Raw genomic sequence first — 16,035 nt, forward strand, 5'->3', positions numbered from 1 at the left:
TTTTTATGTGTCTCGACCATACGTGTACTGATGAACAAAAGATGCAGCTTTCTTCACAGTTTTTGCTGTATTAATTGAGAAACAAGTGGTTTGCCGTTAAGTTAAATGTTTTTAGGAGATTAATTTTTGAAAGTTGCATTCCCTCGCTTTCGGTAAATATGTTGCTTATTTTTTGGTAGTTTTTTACTTATTTAGTCCCTCTAAGCGTGAGGCATTACTATATAGTTAATGCCCTTATATAAATTATATATATTTATGGGGAAAAAATGATGAGTTTTTTTCCTTATGGGGTTTTTTCACGCTGACTACTTGATAAATTCTTATAAAGATTTTATCCTATATTATATTATATATATATATATATATATAAAATGGATAGGACTTTCATGCTATCAAGCAGTGATTGCAAATTTAAAGTTTTTTCAATGGAAAATATGGAGATACCAAGAAAAAGAATGAATGAGGTACAAAAGCACGTGGTGTACGAGAATAGGATATTTCTGTATCTAAAACCGAAAGCAGCAATTCTGAAGAAACTGAAAGCGGCAAGAGCAACAGCAAAGATGATTTTCCATCAGAATGAAGTAAAAATTTTTTAAATGTTTTTATTAGCAATTTTTGAGGAGATGGGGTCTACCCATAGTCTTTCTTAGGAAGCGAAACGGTTAGACTTGTATTTTTTTCAGTATGCTTGTTTGAAGCGATCACTGTGGGGAAAAAACTGTTACGCAGAATGTAAACAAACAGTATATGCCAAGAAAGCCCACGAAACGGGGGATCAAAGTTTGGAAAATTTGTGAAGTAAATTCTGGGTACTACTATTGATTTAGTTTTTATACAGGGAAAATAATGTTAGTCAGGTACGATGTGGTCTGGAATTTATCACTACCATACCATAACCAGGGCCGTATATTATTTTTTGACCAATCTTTTTAGTTCAAACTTGTGGTGGATTTAGGTGGATTCCAGTATTTCAGTTTATTTCACCTTTATGGTACACCTGTTCTGTTGTGCATTAAATTCAACTGATAATTTAGTGATGTGCGCAATCATACTATATCAAAATTTTGTTGCATACCCAACTGAATATTAGCTGATGATTCATTTTCTATGGCGACGTTTAAAGAACATTTCAATATTTTTACCTTTTACTCAGTTTACTTGGATTTATCTGTAATTAGAGTCACTTTGAGACAAAAGTTATGCAATAGAATTGATTAAGAACCCTTTCTTTAATTATGTTCCAAATAGCACATTAATATGTTGAAAAGTAAAAGAAGTTAGTTGTTTAATGAAACTAGTCTAAATTCATGATTATTTTAGAATTTAATTGAAACTCATGAGGGGTGTATTTTGGTCAGAAATATAATAACGAAAGGGTTAAACAGTCCAACCTATGCCATCATGGACAATATGTTAAATGATTATGATGAGATGAAGAAAATGATTGTTGAAGGGGTTATATGCAGGGAAAGTATACAAAGTTGGTGAAACTGCACTTATGTGGAAGCACATGCCTGCTAAAACTTTTTTTCTGAAGAAGAAAAATCAACACCAGGATTTAGAGCTTCCAAAAACTGTCTGACACTTCTAGGAGGAATGCCACAGGTGACATGAAGCTAAAGCCCTTCACATGTTGTTGCAAATATCTAAAGACTTTCAATGTAAAGTTTAATCTACCCCTGTTCAAAAAGGAGGCACAGAGAAGTTTGCAAATATACTAGACATAGTATTGGTTTCAAATTTTGGCACAAGGCCAGCAATTTGGTTGGAGGGGACAAGTTAATTACATCAATCCCAGTGCTCAACTTATTTTATCAATCCTGAAAGGATGAAAGGCCAAATGGACCTTGGCAAAATTTGAACCCAAAATGCAAAAATGGACCAAAGGCCATTAAGCATTTTGCCTCACATGCTAACAATTCTGCCAGCTCGCTGCCTTAGTACTAATCATAATAATTCCAACAAAGCATAGCTTCTTTTGAAGAAGGTAATCACCAAGCCACCCAGTGAACTTCAAAGAGCTTTCTGATAATGTGAAATAGAATATATCCCCAAGAATGTAAAATGGCTCCAACAAATGGATTATAGTGTAACAGTTAATGCTAAGGCATATTATTTGAGGTCTTTCAAGCAACTTATGATAGTCACTGACAAGGAGTATAACCCTCCAGTTAGAGAATTCTGGAAGAAGTTCAATGTAATGGATTTTGTAGATAACAGCTGAGTCATGGGATGATGAAAAACTCCTAATTTCCTATGATGCTTGGAAAAATATATGGCCAGACTACATCCATGACTTTACAAGTTTTCTATAAGCAGAAAGTTTACAAATTTGAAAAGAGACATCATTTTCAAGTGTCACAACACTTGCAAATTATGTTTTGAAGAAATCATAGAGGATGATGTGGTTGAGTTGCTAGTGTACCAAAGTTTATCAGATGAAAATACAGAAATTCCACTAGCTTCTCATAAACTCACTGCAAAGAATATTGCTGAAGAGTTAGCAATATTGATTGAAGGGTTAGAAGGTTTGCAAGGTTTTTCTAATAATGACCCTCTTTACTCTTTTACTTGTTTCAGTCATTTGACTGTGGCCATGCTGGAGCACCGCCTTTAGTTGAGCAAATTGACCCCAGGACCTATTCTTTGTAAGCCTAGTACTTATTCTATCGGTCTCTTTTTGCCGAACTGCTAAGTTAGGGGGATGTAAACATACCAGCATCGGTTATCAAGTGATGGTGGGGGGACAAACACAGACACACAAACACACATACATATACGACGAGCTTCTTTCAGTTTCTGTCTACCAAATCCACTCACATGGCTTTGGTCAGCCCGAGGCTATAGTAGAAGACACTTGCCCAAGGTGCCACACAGTGGGATTGAACCTGGAACCATGTGGTTGGTAAGCAAGCTACTTACCACACAGCCACTCCTGCACCTATCATGAAAGTAACAAAAATTACACAAAGAATTTACCATAAGCTCCATTCCTACACTGAGCTGTACAAAGAGATGATGCATTACAAATATAAAAAAAAAATCTTTGGATAAGCTCATCTTTCAAGCTGTCAATGATGATGATGAATTATAAGATTTGTCAATGATGATGATGAATTATAAGATAGTGTCCTCATCTTCCCTGTAACTCACCTCTCACATAATAGTAATTTTTTTTGTGGTAAGAACACACCCTCCCTTTTACAATAGGATTCTTATTTACTCCTTAATGTATTTCTCTTCAAATGTTTTTGCATATACATATAGTACTGTGTATGTTTAGAAATTGTTATTTTCACATATAAAAAGAGGCTATGTTGATTGATTGTTTGTTTTTAATTGTTGTTGAGGGGCTTTTTGCCAAAAAATCTAGTAGAATGCATCTCACTTTATAACATGAAAAATTAATGGGAAAATTAATTTTGTTACAAGATTTTCAGAAATACATTATTTCTATAATGTGAGAGATTCCTGTGTTTTTAAAATTCATCTAACAATATTTTGGTCAGAAAATAGAGTCAACAGTTCTTATTGATATTCATCCCTAGACAGCTGAAAGATAAAGTGAACCTCATATAGGAGTTGAACTAAGAACATTTCAATGAAACTAAGTACTTTAAAATATTAACTACATGCGTTACTATTTCTGCTGATATTCACTTCTCATAAAATATAACAACTGGTATGGATATGGAAATATTAACCTGTGTGATTGTTATGACATTTAACTAACTAGAACAAAAAATTGCAGTAACTTAAACTAAATAAAAAATTTCGATTTAATTCCCATAGCTACATTCTTTTTGTTTAAACTTTCTAATTACAATTTTTAAAAAATTTTCTACAATATTATTTAGTTATAAAAATATTTCAAGTCTAACAGCATTCAAATCACCAACAATAATTTATACATCAGTTTTCCAATGCTGGTACATTAAGATAGTTTTTAAACATAGCATCCTTTCGTGTGAAATTGTGGCTGAGACTTCTCCAAATGTCCTCAATATTTGACAATGCAACAACAAAAATCAATACTAATACCTAAACTAGTAAAACAAATGTACAATATACCACACTTCATTGGTAAAATTTTAATGAAATACATGCACTTTATTAGACTTACTGAATTCATGCAATATGAAAAAATTAAAAGAGAAAATGTTTTAAAGTTTTGGAAATCAGCTTTTGTATATACTTTAACCCTTTAGCATACAGATTATTCTATCAAATTTAATACTTCTTCATATTGTTTTAAGCTAATCATGCATTATTTCGTAGCTTCAAGGTTTCAATGATGTTATCACCTATAGGTTGGTGTGAGATACCAAATCTGGGCAGTTTTAACATAAAACAGGTAGATCATTTGGGCCGGATATGGCCGGTTCAAACACTAACGGGATAAAATCAATTTGAAACCTCATAAAAATACTTTGTAATAAAACTATTAATAATAAAAATTCATAATAATAAAACATGGAGTATGGCAGCTTATGTCACTGGACTAAGCACATGACAGTTTCAAATCTTCAGCCATTGCGATGTTTCACTCTTTATAAGTGAACGGATTAAATAACAAAAAATGAAATAGATTCTACTCATTCTTCACAACTGAAGTGGGTTAGCCATAAAAATAATTGCTCCTAGAAATAAAGCTTGCAAGCAGGGAAAAAAAAAGAGGAAAAAAAGAAAACCTACCAGGTGGTCAGAGTAAGTAGCATCTCCCAATTCTTTTTAAATATCCAATATAAGAAAACTCCTGAAACAGAAAAAATATTTTGATCATTATACCTAATGCAAATTTTACTATTTTATTCTTTTTTTTTTTTCTGTTGCCATGAAGGCAGTATCTCAAACTGCAGTTTAGTGACTGCAACAAGAAGAAAGTCAAATCTTTATTGTTTTTTTCTTTTAATAGTATGACTGTGGTTAAGAAATTTGATTCACAACCATAATTCTAGGTTCAGTTCCACCAGATTACACTTTGAGAAAGCACCTTCATGCTACAGCTTTACATTGACCAATGCCTTATGAGTAAATGTGGCAAACAAAAGATGTGCAGAAGCCTACCATATATGTGTGTGTACAGGTTTATGTCCCACTACTTGACAACTGGTGTTGGATTGTTTACATCTCAGTTAATTAGTGAAAACAGACTGATAGAACAAGTAGCTTCAACTAAGTATTGGGTTTAGTATGATAGACTAAAACCCTTCAAGGCAGTAGAACAGCAGAGCCACAATCAGATGATTGAAACAAGCTAAAGAATCTTGTAAATAATAAGATCTTACAACCAGAACCAAATATAAGAATTACAGTGAATTCTCTCTCTTTTTTCAGGCACTTTGCCTATTGACATCAAAAATCGTGGATATCCATGCCAAAGGTTGAAGATACATAATTTTTTTCTTCTGCTAGTTTATATACGGTCTGCTTTGTTAGTCTCTTGCTCTCTTTATCATCAGTATTGTCACTGTTTTTAAGCCTGTAAGACTTTTCAAGACAATGTTCTATAGCAGCATGTTCTTTCTGACACCAACCTTTACATATTTTCAGTTCAAATCTCACACAACCCCAACTGTGTGCAATTATGTGAGATTCAACTATTATTTTGATACACGAGGTACAATAACTTTAGACACCCTATATCCTAAATAAAAGTAACTGGATGTTCAACTACAATATCTTTAACCCTTTTGATACCAACCTGCCTGAGACCACTCCTGATTCTTTGATACAAACATCTCGTTTAAAAATGATCTAAACTAAAACCTTCCATCAAAATTTCCTTTTAATTTATGTTCCAAACACCAGTTTAATAACAACAAAGTTATATTACTAAATACTTATCATCAAAATTAATTGAACCAAAGTGTACTTTAACATAAATACAGTAAAATAAAAGTTTATCACAGTTCAGCTGGGTTAAGTCTGGGACTAAACAACATTAATTGGAAACATCATATAACTCACACAAGCAAGACAGTTTCACAATCACAATCAAACAAACACACTTCACTGAATCAACAAGAGCCTCAAGTCACTCAACCTGCTAAAAATAGCAACCAAATTCCATCATCACACTCCCACTGTCTTAAAGGAAAGGAAACATTTGACAATGTAACTAAAAAGGTATGATGGTCAAGTCAGAATACATTCGATCACAACTGTTCAATCAGGGCATACCTAGAACTAACCAGCAACACTTTTCATAAAACAGAAGCCAATGAAGGAGTCACTAACTCAGTAATGGCAGCCCTATGATGTCATCAACAAAAATTTAATACATCTCACAATACCAGTTTCCATTTTTTTAACAACTTACAAACTGTTGGTTGATGGAATATTAAGATAAAAGTATTTACGCTGAGAAATCCCAAACATTTAACCATCTATGTTCATGTACATATGTACACATACAATGCCTATGTATTCTTCTGTTATCCATATACATTTCAGACACCTCACACCAGATACATACTGCTTCTTTGAACAGGAAGCTCAAAAATTTCCTCTAATAAGGACATAATAACCTAGTCTCATTCAACAGTACCAAGACAAACACTAACAGTAAGAAACAATCTTACACAATATCATGAGTAACACACATAGCTAAAATCCTAAACTTCTTGCGGATGAGAAAATATTTCAACTAATCATTTGCTAATTTTCTTTATGCTACCGCTACACTCTCAAATTCAAACTGCCATCCAATGGGTGGCAAAATTTCACTCACCAATACCTTATGACTACAGCCTCTGCTCATGTAAACTAAGTTGCAGATTTTGCCAGGCTTCCAACATCCCAACTGTCCCTCCCACCAATTATTTGTCACCAAAACTGTAACCCTCTGGAATTCTTTCCATCTACACATATCTCCTACAGGCATCAATAGACAAAATTCAATTTAAACTTCAATTTAAAGGTCATGAATGCTGCTTTCCTCCTTTAATAGGAAGGGAATAATGTAAAAGTAGCATATATACATATGTATGAACAGATATGTAGTACTGTCTAGATCCAAAAGTTGCAAAACAAGTTTTATATGTAGGGACAAGATTGACGTCTATTTGTTCCAGGAATAATTAGCAAAGTAAAATAATTTCACAACAGAATCAAATTTAGACTGGACATCATTTACTAAGACATACATAGTGAATACAGTTCATTCCTCCATAAAAAAAATATAAATATTCAAAATAAATAAATGAGAATTTAAGATTAAACCACAAAACAGTCTCTACTAAAATCATAAATCACTTTACCATTGCAAATTTAGCACACATAGAAGGCGTCACCACTATTATTATTTACAAATTTAAATTATACTAGTCTACAATCCAAATGTAACGTTTTTGACCTACCAGATCTAGTTTTTAAGTTACTGAGCCCTATAATCATGTGGACAACTGCTATTTTTGTAGCCTAAATTTGAAGGGTATTAACTGGAAAAATCAACAAATGCTTGTCTATCCTAATATTGCCTCTGCTATTAGACCAGTTCCACACAGTGAAGAGCTTCCTGTTCCTGTCTTCAATGTCTTGCTCAGATAACTCTACCCTAAACCAAAGAAGACTCATCACCTGAAGATGACACTAGAGATCAAGGCTTTTCAGTCGAGACTTTACCTCAGCTATTCTCCCAGGTAGAGCTGAATGATCTAGTTCGTGACTTGAACGTCCAAAAAAATTCTGCAGAACTGTTGCTTCTCGACTGAAATAGAAGAATCTTCTCGAGAATGGTGTCCGTATAACATTTTATCGGAGTCGGCATGAAGAGTTCCTTTCTTTTTTTTACAAAAGAGGAAGAGCTGGTTTACTGCAGAGATGTCAGTGGGCTTCTTAATAAACTTGGCATTGAGGAATACAAATCAGAAGAGTGGCGTCTTTTTATAGACAGCTCTAAGCGTAGTTTAAAATGTGTATTGTTGCACAATGGAAATGTGTATAGCTCTGTCCCACTCCGCCATGCAACAACTCTGAACGAAAAATTTGAAGAAATTAAGTTGGTTTTAGTGAAGATACTGTATCATGATCATAAATGGGTCATCTGCATTGACTTAAAGATGGTGAATTTTCTCATGGGACAGCAATCTGGTTATACCAAATACCCATGCTTTCTTTGCATGTGGAACAGTAGAGACCGAGTAAACCACTATGTTAAGAAAGACTGGCTGTCTCCAACAAATATGGCTCCATGTAGAGCTGCCAATATATTGGAAGAACCTTTAGTTGAACAAGATAAGATCATTTCCCCCCTTTGCACATCAAACTCGGATTGAACAAGCAATTTGTCAAAGCTCTTGACAAAAACGGTGTGCTTCAAGTATATCTGCAGTGTATTTCCAGGCTTAGTGATTGAAAAACTTAAAGCAGAGATTTTTGATGGGCCACAGATCTGTAAGCTCTTGGAGGACACAAATTTCGTGAAAACAATGAGCAAAAATGAAGCATCAGCTTGGCTAACCTTTGCAGAAATAGTGCAAAATTTCCTTGGCATTAATATGAGCATCAAAATGCATTATCTTTTTAGTCATCTTGATTGTTTTCCTGAAAATCTGAGATGTTAGCGATGAACAAGGCGAACGATTCCATCAGGACATCAAGGAGATCGAAACTTGGTACCAAGAACGTTGGGATGCTGTGATGATGGCAAACTATTGCTGGTGTTTAAAACGAGATATTCCTGTTGCTTAACATACATGGTGCACAAAGAAGCGTAAATTTATTCCTTGAATTTTCAGCCAAAAATCTTTGCCAATGTGCATTTTCAATTTTTATTTCTACTTTGTTTTGTATTACACTCTCTTTATTGATTCATATGATATGCCTCTTGTATGAATAAAATACTTACTCTATCAGGTCTAGTCAGAAAACCAGACCTGAAAGAGAAAAACTGAAGTTATTTTTGGATTTAGCAGGCAAAAATCAAATAGGAATTTGTTGAAATATTCCAGGCACCAGACCAAAAAAAAAAAAATTTTATTAGTAATTATTAATAAATGTGATATGCTTGCCTATGTAATAATTGCATATGTCAATAATTTTAATCTGCACTGAGAGCACAACAGATGTCAATTCAAATGCTAAATTGCAATTTGATAAAAACATTAAATACAAACTCAGAACAGAAAATGGAAAACCCAAGAATCAAAGTAACTTCTCGTACATTTCACTCATCACACATAATTAATGAACAATAATTCATTTACTTTTTTAAAGTCTAAACTGTACACAATTGTAATTGTTGTTTGGGGCATTAAAACAGCACTAAGCACTCTTCTATGTGAGATACAAAGTTTAGTCTTTTAGAGAACTTTCTCTCAAAAGACTTCCTGTGAGATTACTTTTTGCATTTTATCAAGTGAATTTCTACGGATTTTTTTTCTTCTTTGATTTAACATAATGGTGTTAATACCTCAAGCAATGAGTTAGAATTCAGTAGCATTTACTAATGATTTTTTTTAGGAGGAGAATTTGGGAGAAAATAATTAGTCATATTTTGACATCACCTATACACACCAACAATGTGATATCAGGATTTACTGATTCCAAGTGGGAGTGAAGTTATAGTTGACCATGGCATTGATACTTTCATAAGCAAATGGTAAGGATTAAACAAAAAAACAATATACTGATATATTTTAAATACAGGGTCTCTGCATATTGGTGGGTTTATGAGGGGAGCATTATTATTATAAGAGTAAATAGCATTAATTTATTAATGATGTGAGACAAAACCTTTGAAAGAAGATAAAGGCATATCTTGGAATACTTTTTTCTCATGGGAGTTGTGCAGCTGACACGTTATAGAGACTACTAGAGCACAAATTCAAGTTTGAAACAAGAAACCAATGCCCCAGCAATTGATATCATACATAGTTGCGAAAGCACACGTCAACTCACATGATACAGACAGAAAGTCTATTGATAGAAACTTAGACATAATGAACTAAATGCAATTCACCGTAATCTCTAGTTTCTGATAGGATTGGGAGATTTATAGAGAAAAAATATAGGCATTTCAGAGGAGATGGAAACAACATTTGTTGTCACTTCTGACTACCATCTGAATATTTCTATAAATGTATTTCTGATATTTGACCTTATCATTTACAATCATTAAATTACCAAACTTACATAATTACAAATTTGCAGCCATTATCACAAAAATATACTGTATATGGATTACATACATTTATATTGATGAATGCATCAATGGTCAACCAAACAAGCTACATGTTGAATACCAACTAGCTATATTGTAGGTACAAAACTTGGACTGAAAGTAATGCCAAAGTTGACATAACTTTCTTTTCTCCATACTAGGTGTGAGTAGTCATATGGGTCCTTCTGCAAGAACCTGCTCTGCACAATTCTCTCATATTAATCCTTTCATCCCCCAAGCACAAAGCTGGTCCCACCCCCACCTACCCCAGGGCTCATAGTCTTTTGAACAGTACGGCAACCTAAACAGTGCAGGTGGTGTGATAAAAGCACCCAGTCCACTTTGTTAAGTGGCTGGCATTAGGAAGGACATCCAGCCATAAAAACCATGCCAAAGCAGACATTGAAGCTTGATGCAGTCCTTGGACACATAAGTTCCTATCAAAGCATCTTACCCATGCCAGCATGGACCATGATGATGATTGTAAGTCATTCAAACTGCAAACTGTTATAACTTTTCTTCCTATTCTTCTTCATTGCAGGTAAATAATAGGTTCCATAAATAATAAGTTCCATGCAGAAGCAATGTACCATCATTGTCAGAAGGCTACAGGTATTTACAAAGAAGACACCACAAACAAAAGCAATGTGCATAGATGAACGAAGAAGCACAAAAAAGTAGAAATCAGCACTGAAGACAAACCATAGAATCAGAAACCATCAATACTGACCACTGACATGAATTGTCTGCAAGTGGGTGAATTGAGTTGCACAGACTGATGTCATTATCTCTGAGCTTGCTACATAACTGGACTATGGTCACAATGCATTAAAGAAGATAGTGGACATCAAAAAGTGTGTGCAAAGTTATTATACCTCAGCAGCTGACTCATGATTTGAAGGAGAAAAGTGTAGATGTCTGCTCTATTCTGCTGAAAATGTTTGAAACAAATGAAAACATGTTTTTTATTGATCTGATGACAGGAGATGAAATGAAATGCGGCTATGTCTTTATAGGAAATAGCACTACACTTTCCAAAGTCCAAGGGCCATCAATCAATATAAAAAGTTGTTTTTCAATGACAAGGTCACCATTCTCCTCAATTTCCTAGGACATGGCTGTACCGTGAACAGTGAGTGAGACACTAAAAAGACTATAAAAAGTCCGAAGGAGGAAAACAGAGAGAACAAGAATCATACAACCCAGATATGGTGCCCTCTGACTTTCACCTGTTCAGTCCAATGAAGGATAGTCATCATGGACATAGATGAAGAGGTCGTGAAGAAGTGGAAGCTATAATATATTCTAAGCGTTTTCAAAAGTAATGTCAGCAACTAGTAAGCAAAAGCTTGCCTGTGGGACTACTATTTTCTGGATGTAATCTCAACTGTTTGTACATATGCCACAGCTGCATTGTTCTAAATATATTGCATGTTGCTTGTGAAAGGTCACTAACAATTTAGAGTTTATGTATTCCTACCCTTACTGGGGAAGTCTAGCCTTTGTGATGAGGTCTTTGATATAGTCTATGTGCATTTATATGAAACACCAAAAGAATTTGTAAAAATTAAAATAGTTTTAGTTTGTATTAAAAATAGGAAGTTTGTGTGTTTCTTTGAGATATTAATGGTTGATTTGGTACCACTAAATGAGGCTAAGTTATTATATGCCCATTATGCTTAGTTTTCAGGTCAATAATACTTATGTGCATAAGTGATAGAAATTGTAGAGGTGAGAAAAAGATCAAGGCTGTTAGTCAAAAACACAAACTGAAAACTGACCCCAACTTCATGTTTCATTTTTATTCTTTGTCAGAAGAAAATTAAAAGGATTCATTCCTTACACATTTTCATTGTCTTTTTCTGTTGACTAAAACTAGTGTCACATACATGTCTTTTAAGCTAATAAAACCTAGGTTATTCCTCTTCATACAAGTACAGTAAGCACTGAGGCTTACACTCATCTAACCTTAGAGTGCAAGCAGTATTAAGGAACTTTGGGAGGATTCTCAGTCTTAGTCTTTTGGGAAACATCATTATGGAAAACAGTTGACCTCAGCAGAATGTGATCTCAGAATATAAATGACCCAAGCAGAAAACTGTATTTTGTCCAATGCTCTAATAATTCTGCAGTCTTTTCCAGGAGGGATGAATTGAAAAGCAGATCTTAGCAAGCTTTTAACTCAAAATGTGGAGTGATAACATTTAAAATCTAGAGACCAATACTGTTTCTGCTCCTCCATTATGGACAATGCTCACAATAATGACCCTCAACACAGGGACAAGACCACACATTTTTTTAAGGTGATATAGTTGATCAAACTGACTTGAGTATTTGGTAAGTACCTTATTTCAAAATACAATGAAAGGATGAAGGACAAAGTAAACCCCAGGAGGGTTTGGAATCTGAATGCAAAGGAATACAAACTGACTGGACTATATTCTTCAAAGAATACTTACAGCTACTGATTCACACCAAAAGTGAGATATTAATTTAAAGTTTTGCTCATATGATACTGTATAGCTTTATAACATCAACTTAACAGTGAATATAAAATATCTTATTGCCACTCCTTTTTTGGCTAGTTCAATGTAGTTTCAAAATAACTTATTTCAATACCTACAAAAAATTTTGTAGGTATTGAAATAAATTTTGTAAGTCATGTATTTTTTTTTACTAGTAACTCACTAACTAATGCATTACTTATGAACAAAAATATAATTTCAGGACATTTTCACTAACATTGATCAAATTGTAGTAACATTCAAAGCCTCAACAAGCTGTGCACCAATGATCTAACAGTGAATAAACATCATCTGAACATCAATTTACTGCTGAAAATACTGCTCTTCTTACAGTGTCTTTATACTTAATCAGTGCTGATCAAATGACAGAAGACAAATCTACACTGCAAATAACACCTATTTCAAGACAAAATATTGAAGCTTAATACTCTGTTTTGGACTGACTTAATAAGATACTAGTTCAAAATGCTATCCACTCTAATTTATAAAAAAAAAAAAAAGAAAAAAAAAATCTTTGTTCAGGAAAATGAAAGTTGGAATTTTGAAATATAAAAAGAATACTGCATTGAAATGTAGATGCAATTTTTACTTTGTGTCCACTTCCAAGTTTTTTTATGTTTTTTTAACAGCAAACAAACATTAAATGTATTTCTTCAGAAACAATTTTTTAAAATACATATTTGTGTAAATAAGTGTATGCTGAGTTACATAAATGACATCTATTACTTTTGGCAGAAGCTAATTTCCTGGCAACTGTTAGAGGTTTCCAACTAAACCAGCTTTGCCAGATTTCTAGCACTAACTTTCACACAAAATCATGTACCAAAGATCTTTACTTTTAACTTTCATTTTAGTCAGTGGGCTGCAGTCATGCTGAGATATTACCTTGAAGGGTTTTAGTTAATGTTTTGGCAAAAGAGATTGACAGAATAAGTACCAGATTTTTAGAAAATAAATTTTAGAGGACTTGTTTAAGTTATGTGGACATAAACAAACCAACACCAGTTGTCAAGCAGAGATGGGGGGGGGGTGCAAATACAAACACACACATGATGGGCTTCAACACAGTTTTCTTCTACCAAATTCATTCAGAAGAGATTGGTAGGCCTAGGGATATAATAGAAGACACTTACTCCAGTTGCCATGTAGATGCAATGAGCCCAAAATTATGTAATTGCAAAGCAAGCTTCTAAACCTCACAGCCAAGCCTGAACCTATATCCAATCTAAATTATAATCTGTCAACTTATCTTTACCAATTCCACATTAAAGAGAAGTAGAAGAACTGTTGTATAGACACTTCATCACAAACTAAAACTCATGCAAGAACTAGTTGAAAAATCCCTTTTGAATTGAATTACTGGCAATTTATGACATTACTTTTCAGCTAAGGAAACAATGTAAAATTCTTTGCCAAAAAGAAAACTACATTGCTAGGTTAACAGATACTTGCAACTCACCATTTAAAATTTATCCATATAAGTTGAGAAAACTTATGCACAAATAATCAATAAGAACATTTAACTTAGAAACATTGAAGCAAAATAGTATTTTGTACAGCTAGCAACCCATACGCCCCATGCTTGTTTAATTAAAATTAATGAAATAAATGTTTAATTGATGGAAGTTCAACTTAAATAGTTGTCCATTATCTCCAATCAGTTGTACCTCATTAGATCTATAAACTGGAGAAAGTGGACGGAATTGTGCATTTGACTAGAGTTTCTAGTCAGTCAGTTTGCTTGGAGACATAAAACACTCAGTTCCATAACTCACTAATTTGCCTGCTACATGGAATAAGTCAAATTCTTAAAATACTTTCTTACTGATTTGTAAACAATTCTATAAAGGTATCATGTATGAATTCATAACTTAGGATCATGTATGACCATGTAGCTGAGAAGTTCATTTCCCAACCACTCAAAAAGCTGACCAAAGCCTTTTAAATGGATTTGCTTAACAAAAATTGAAAAGCTCATTATATATATTTTTGTGCATTTGTATCTCATTGACTTGACATTGGGTGATAGTTGTAAATGAACCTCACCGTCATGGGAAGTATTATCTTAATCGAAAATAGATGAGGGGTGGCAACAAGAACATTCAGCTATAAAAATTCTTCCAGCAAATCTCCTCGGATCCATGAAAGCTAGGAAAACTAAGTTTGAACTGGTAAGACACTGCAGGTGTTATTTCACATTCACACAGAGTACATTAAACATAAAAGACTTGGGGATTACTTAGATTTTTATGAAGATTTTGACTCCAGTACTTTTACCATAGATTTTAAAATTCAAATCTTGACAGGAATAGCAACTTCAAATGCACCCCCAAAACAACCAATTAAGTCATATTTATAGCAAATAAATGGAAAATATAAATAAAGAAAAATATCTTAGAAAACTAGGAAAGAAAATCAATGAAACATTTTCCATTAATCTTCCAATATTTCTATTGTATGAAAACTGAATAAAAACAGTTACAACACGAAGCAAACAATTCACTGTTATATACTGAAAATATTTTTTAAAAGGGTACCGTAATGAAGTATGTAACTGCCTAAATAACCAAAATAATACATTAACAAGTGAAGGAAATCCTATATTTCTTTTTAATTGACCTTTCAAAAACAATCTGAAACTAGTAACACAAAAGAAAAACTCTCACTCATGATTCTGAACAAAACATATGGAAATTTGTACCAACATATTCATTTAAACAACTTTATAAAAATTTCGAATGAAAGTAAACTTTTAAACAACTTCGAAAGCATTACATAAATCTCAAGAAGTAAGATTTTATATTCTTTAAACTTTAAAATATATAAGTAATATTTTCAATATTTCAAAAATACAAAAACAAATTCTACCATATATCAAATAAGTTTCATAGCCATCTTTAAAACTCGTAAAAAAAATTAAAATTATCATCATTAAGTCAGCGGCACGATTAAGAGCAAATAAAGTATGATTACAAACAGATCGCAGTTAATGCACAAGAGAATGTATAAGCATTTAGTTTAGAATCCATGTTATTTAATTAAAAGCAAATTTTTTAGATTTTTATCCCTCGAGAAAATGTAATTATAATATATGTAATAATATTAGTTGTAGTGTTGATATTTAGAGATGTAAGTATAGTTCCTGTTGAGTGTTACAAGTAGTTGTCAAGTTGTTAATGACAATGTAGCAGCAATCTAAATGCTTCCAACTTCGTGATGGTAAATTGTGCTGGCACAAACACGATTTAAGTCAAGGATAAAGCTGTCACTGATGTCAGTTTTTTTTTTCCTTCTAGAATGAATATTTTTGATGAATTTAGATAATTATTTTATTTCTTATAT

At 33.2% G+C, this 16,035-nt stretch overlaps 1 protein-coding gene across 3 annotated transcripts in view; it reads right to left on the reverse strand.

Moving 5' to 3' along the window:
- LOC106869896 (mediator of RNA polymerase II transcription subunit 1) overlaps window positions 1–16,035 on the reverse strand; it is a 207,940-nt gene that overhangs the window by 87,914 nt on the left and 103,991 nt on the right. For all 3 annotated transcript variants that reach the window (XM_052970566.1, XM_052970567.1, XM_052970565.1), the window contains one exon: window positions 4,699–4,759. The gene's annotated coding sequence lies outside the window, so the exon portion shown is untranslated. The remainder of the gene's footprint in view (window positions 1–4,698; window positions 4,760–16,035) is intronic.

The sequence above is a fragment of the Octopus bimaculoides genome, chromosome 9 (genome assembly GCF_001194135.2).
Source record: "Octopus bimaculoides isolate UCB-OBI-ISO-001 chromosome 9, ASM119413v2, whole genome shotgun sequence".
Lineage (NCBI taxonomy): Eukaryota > Metazoa > Mollusca > Cephalopoda > Octopoda > Octopodidae > Octopus > Octopus bimaculoides.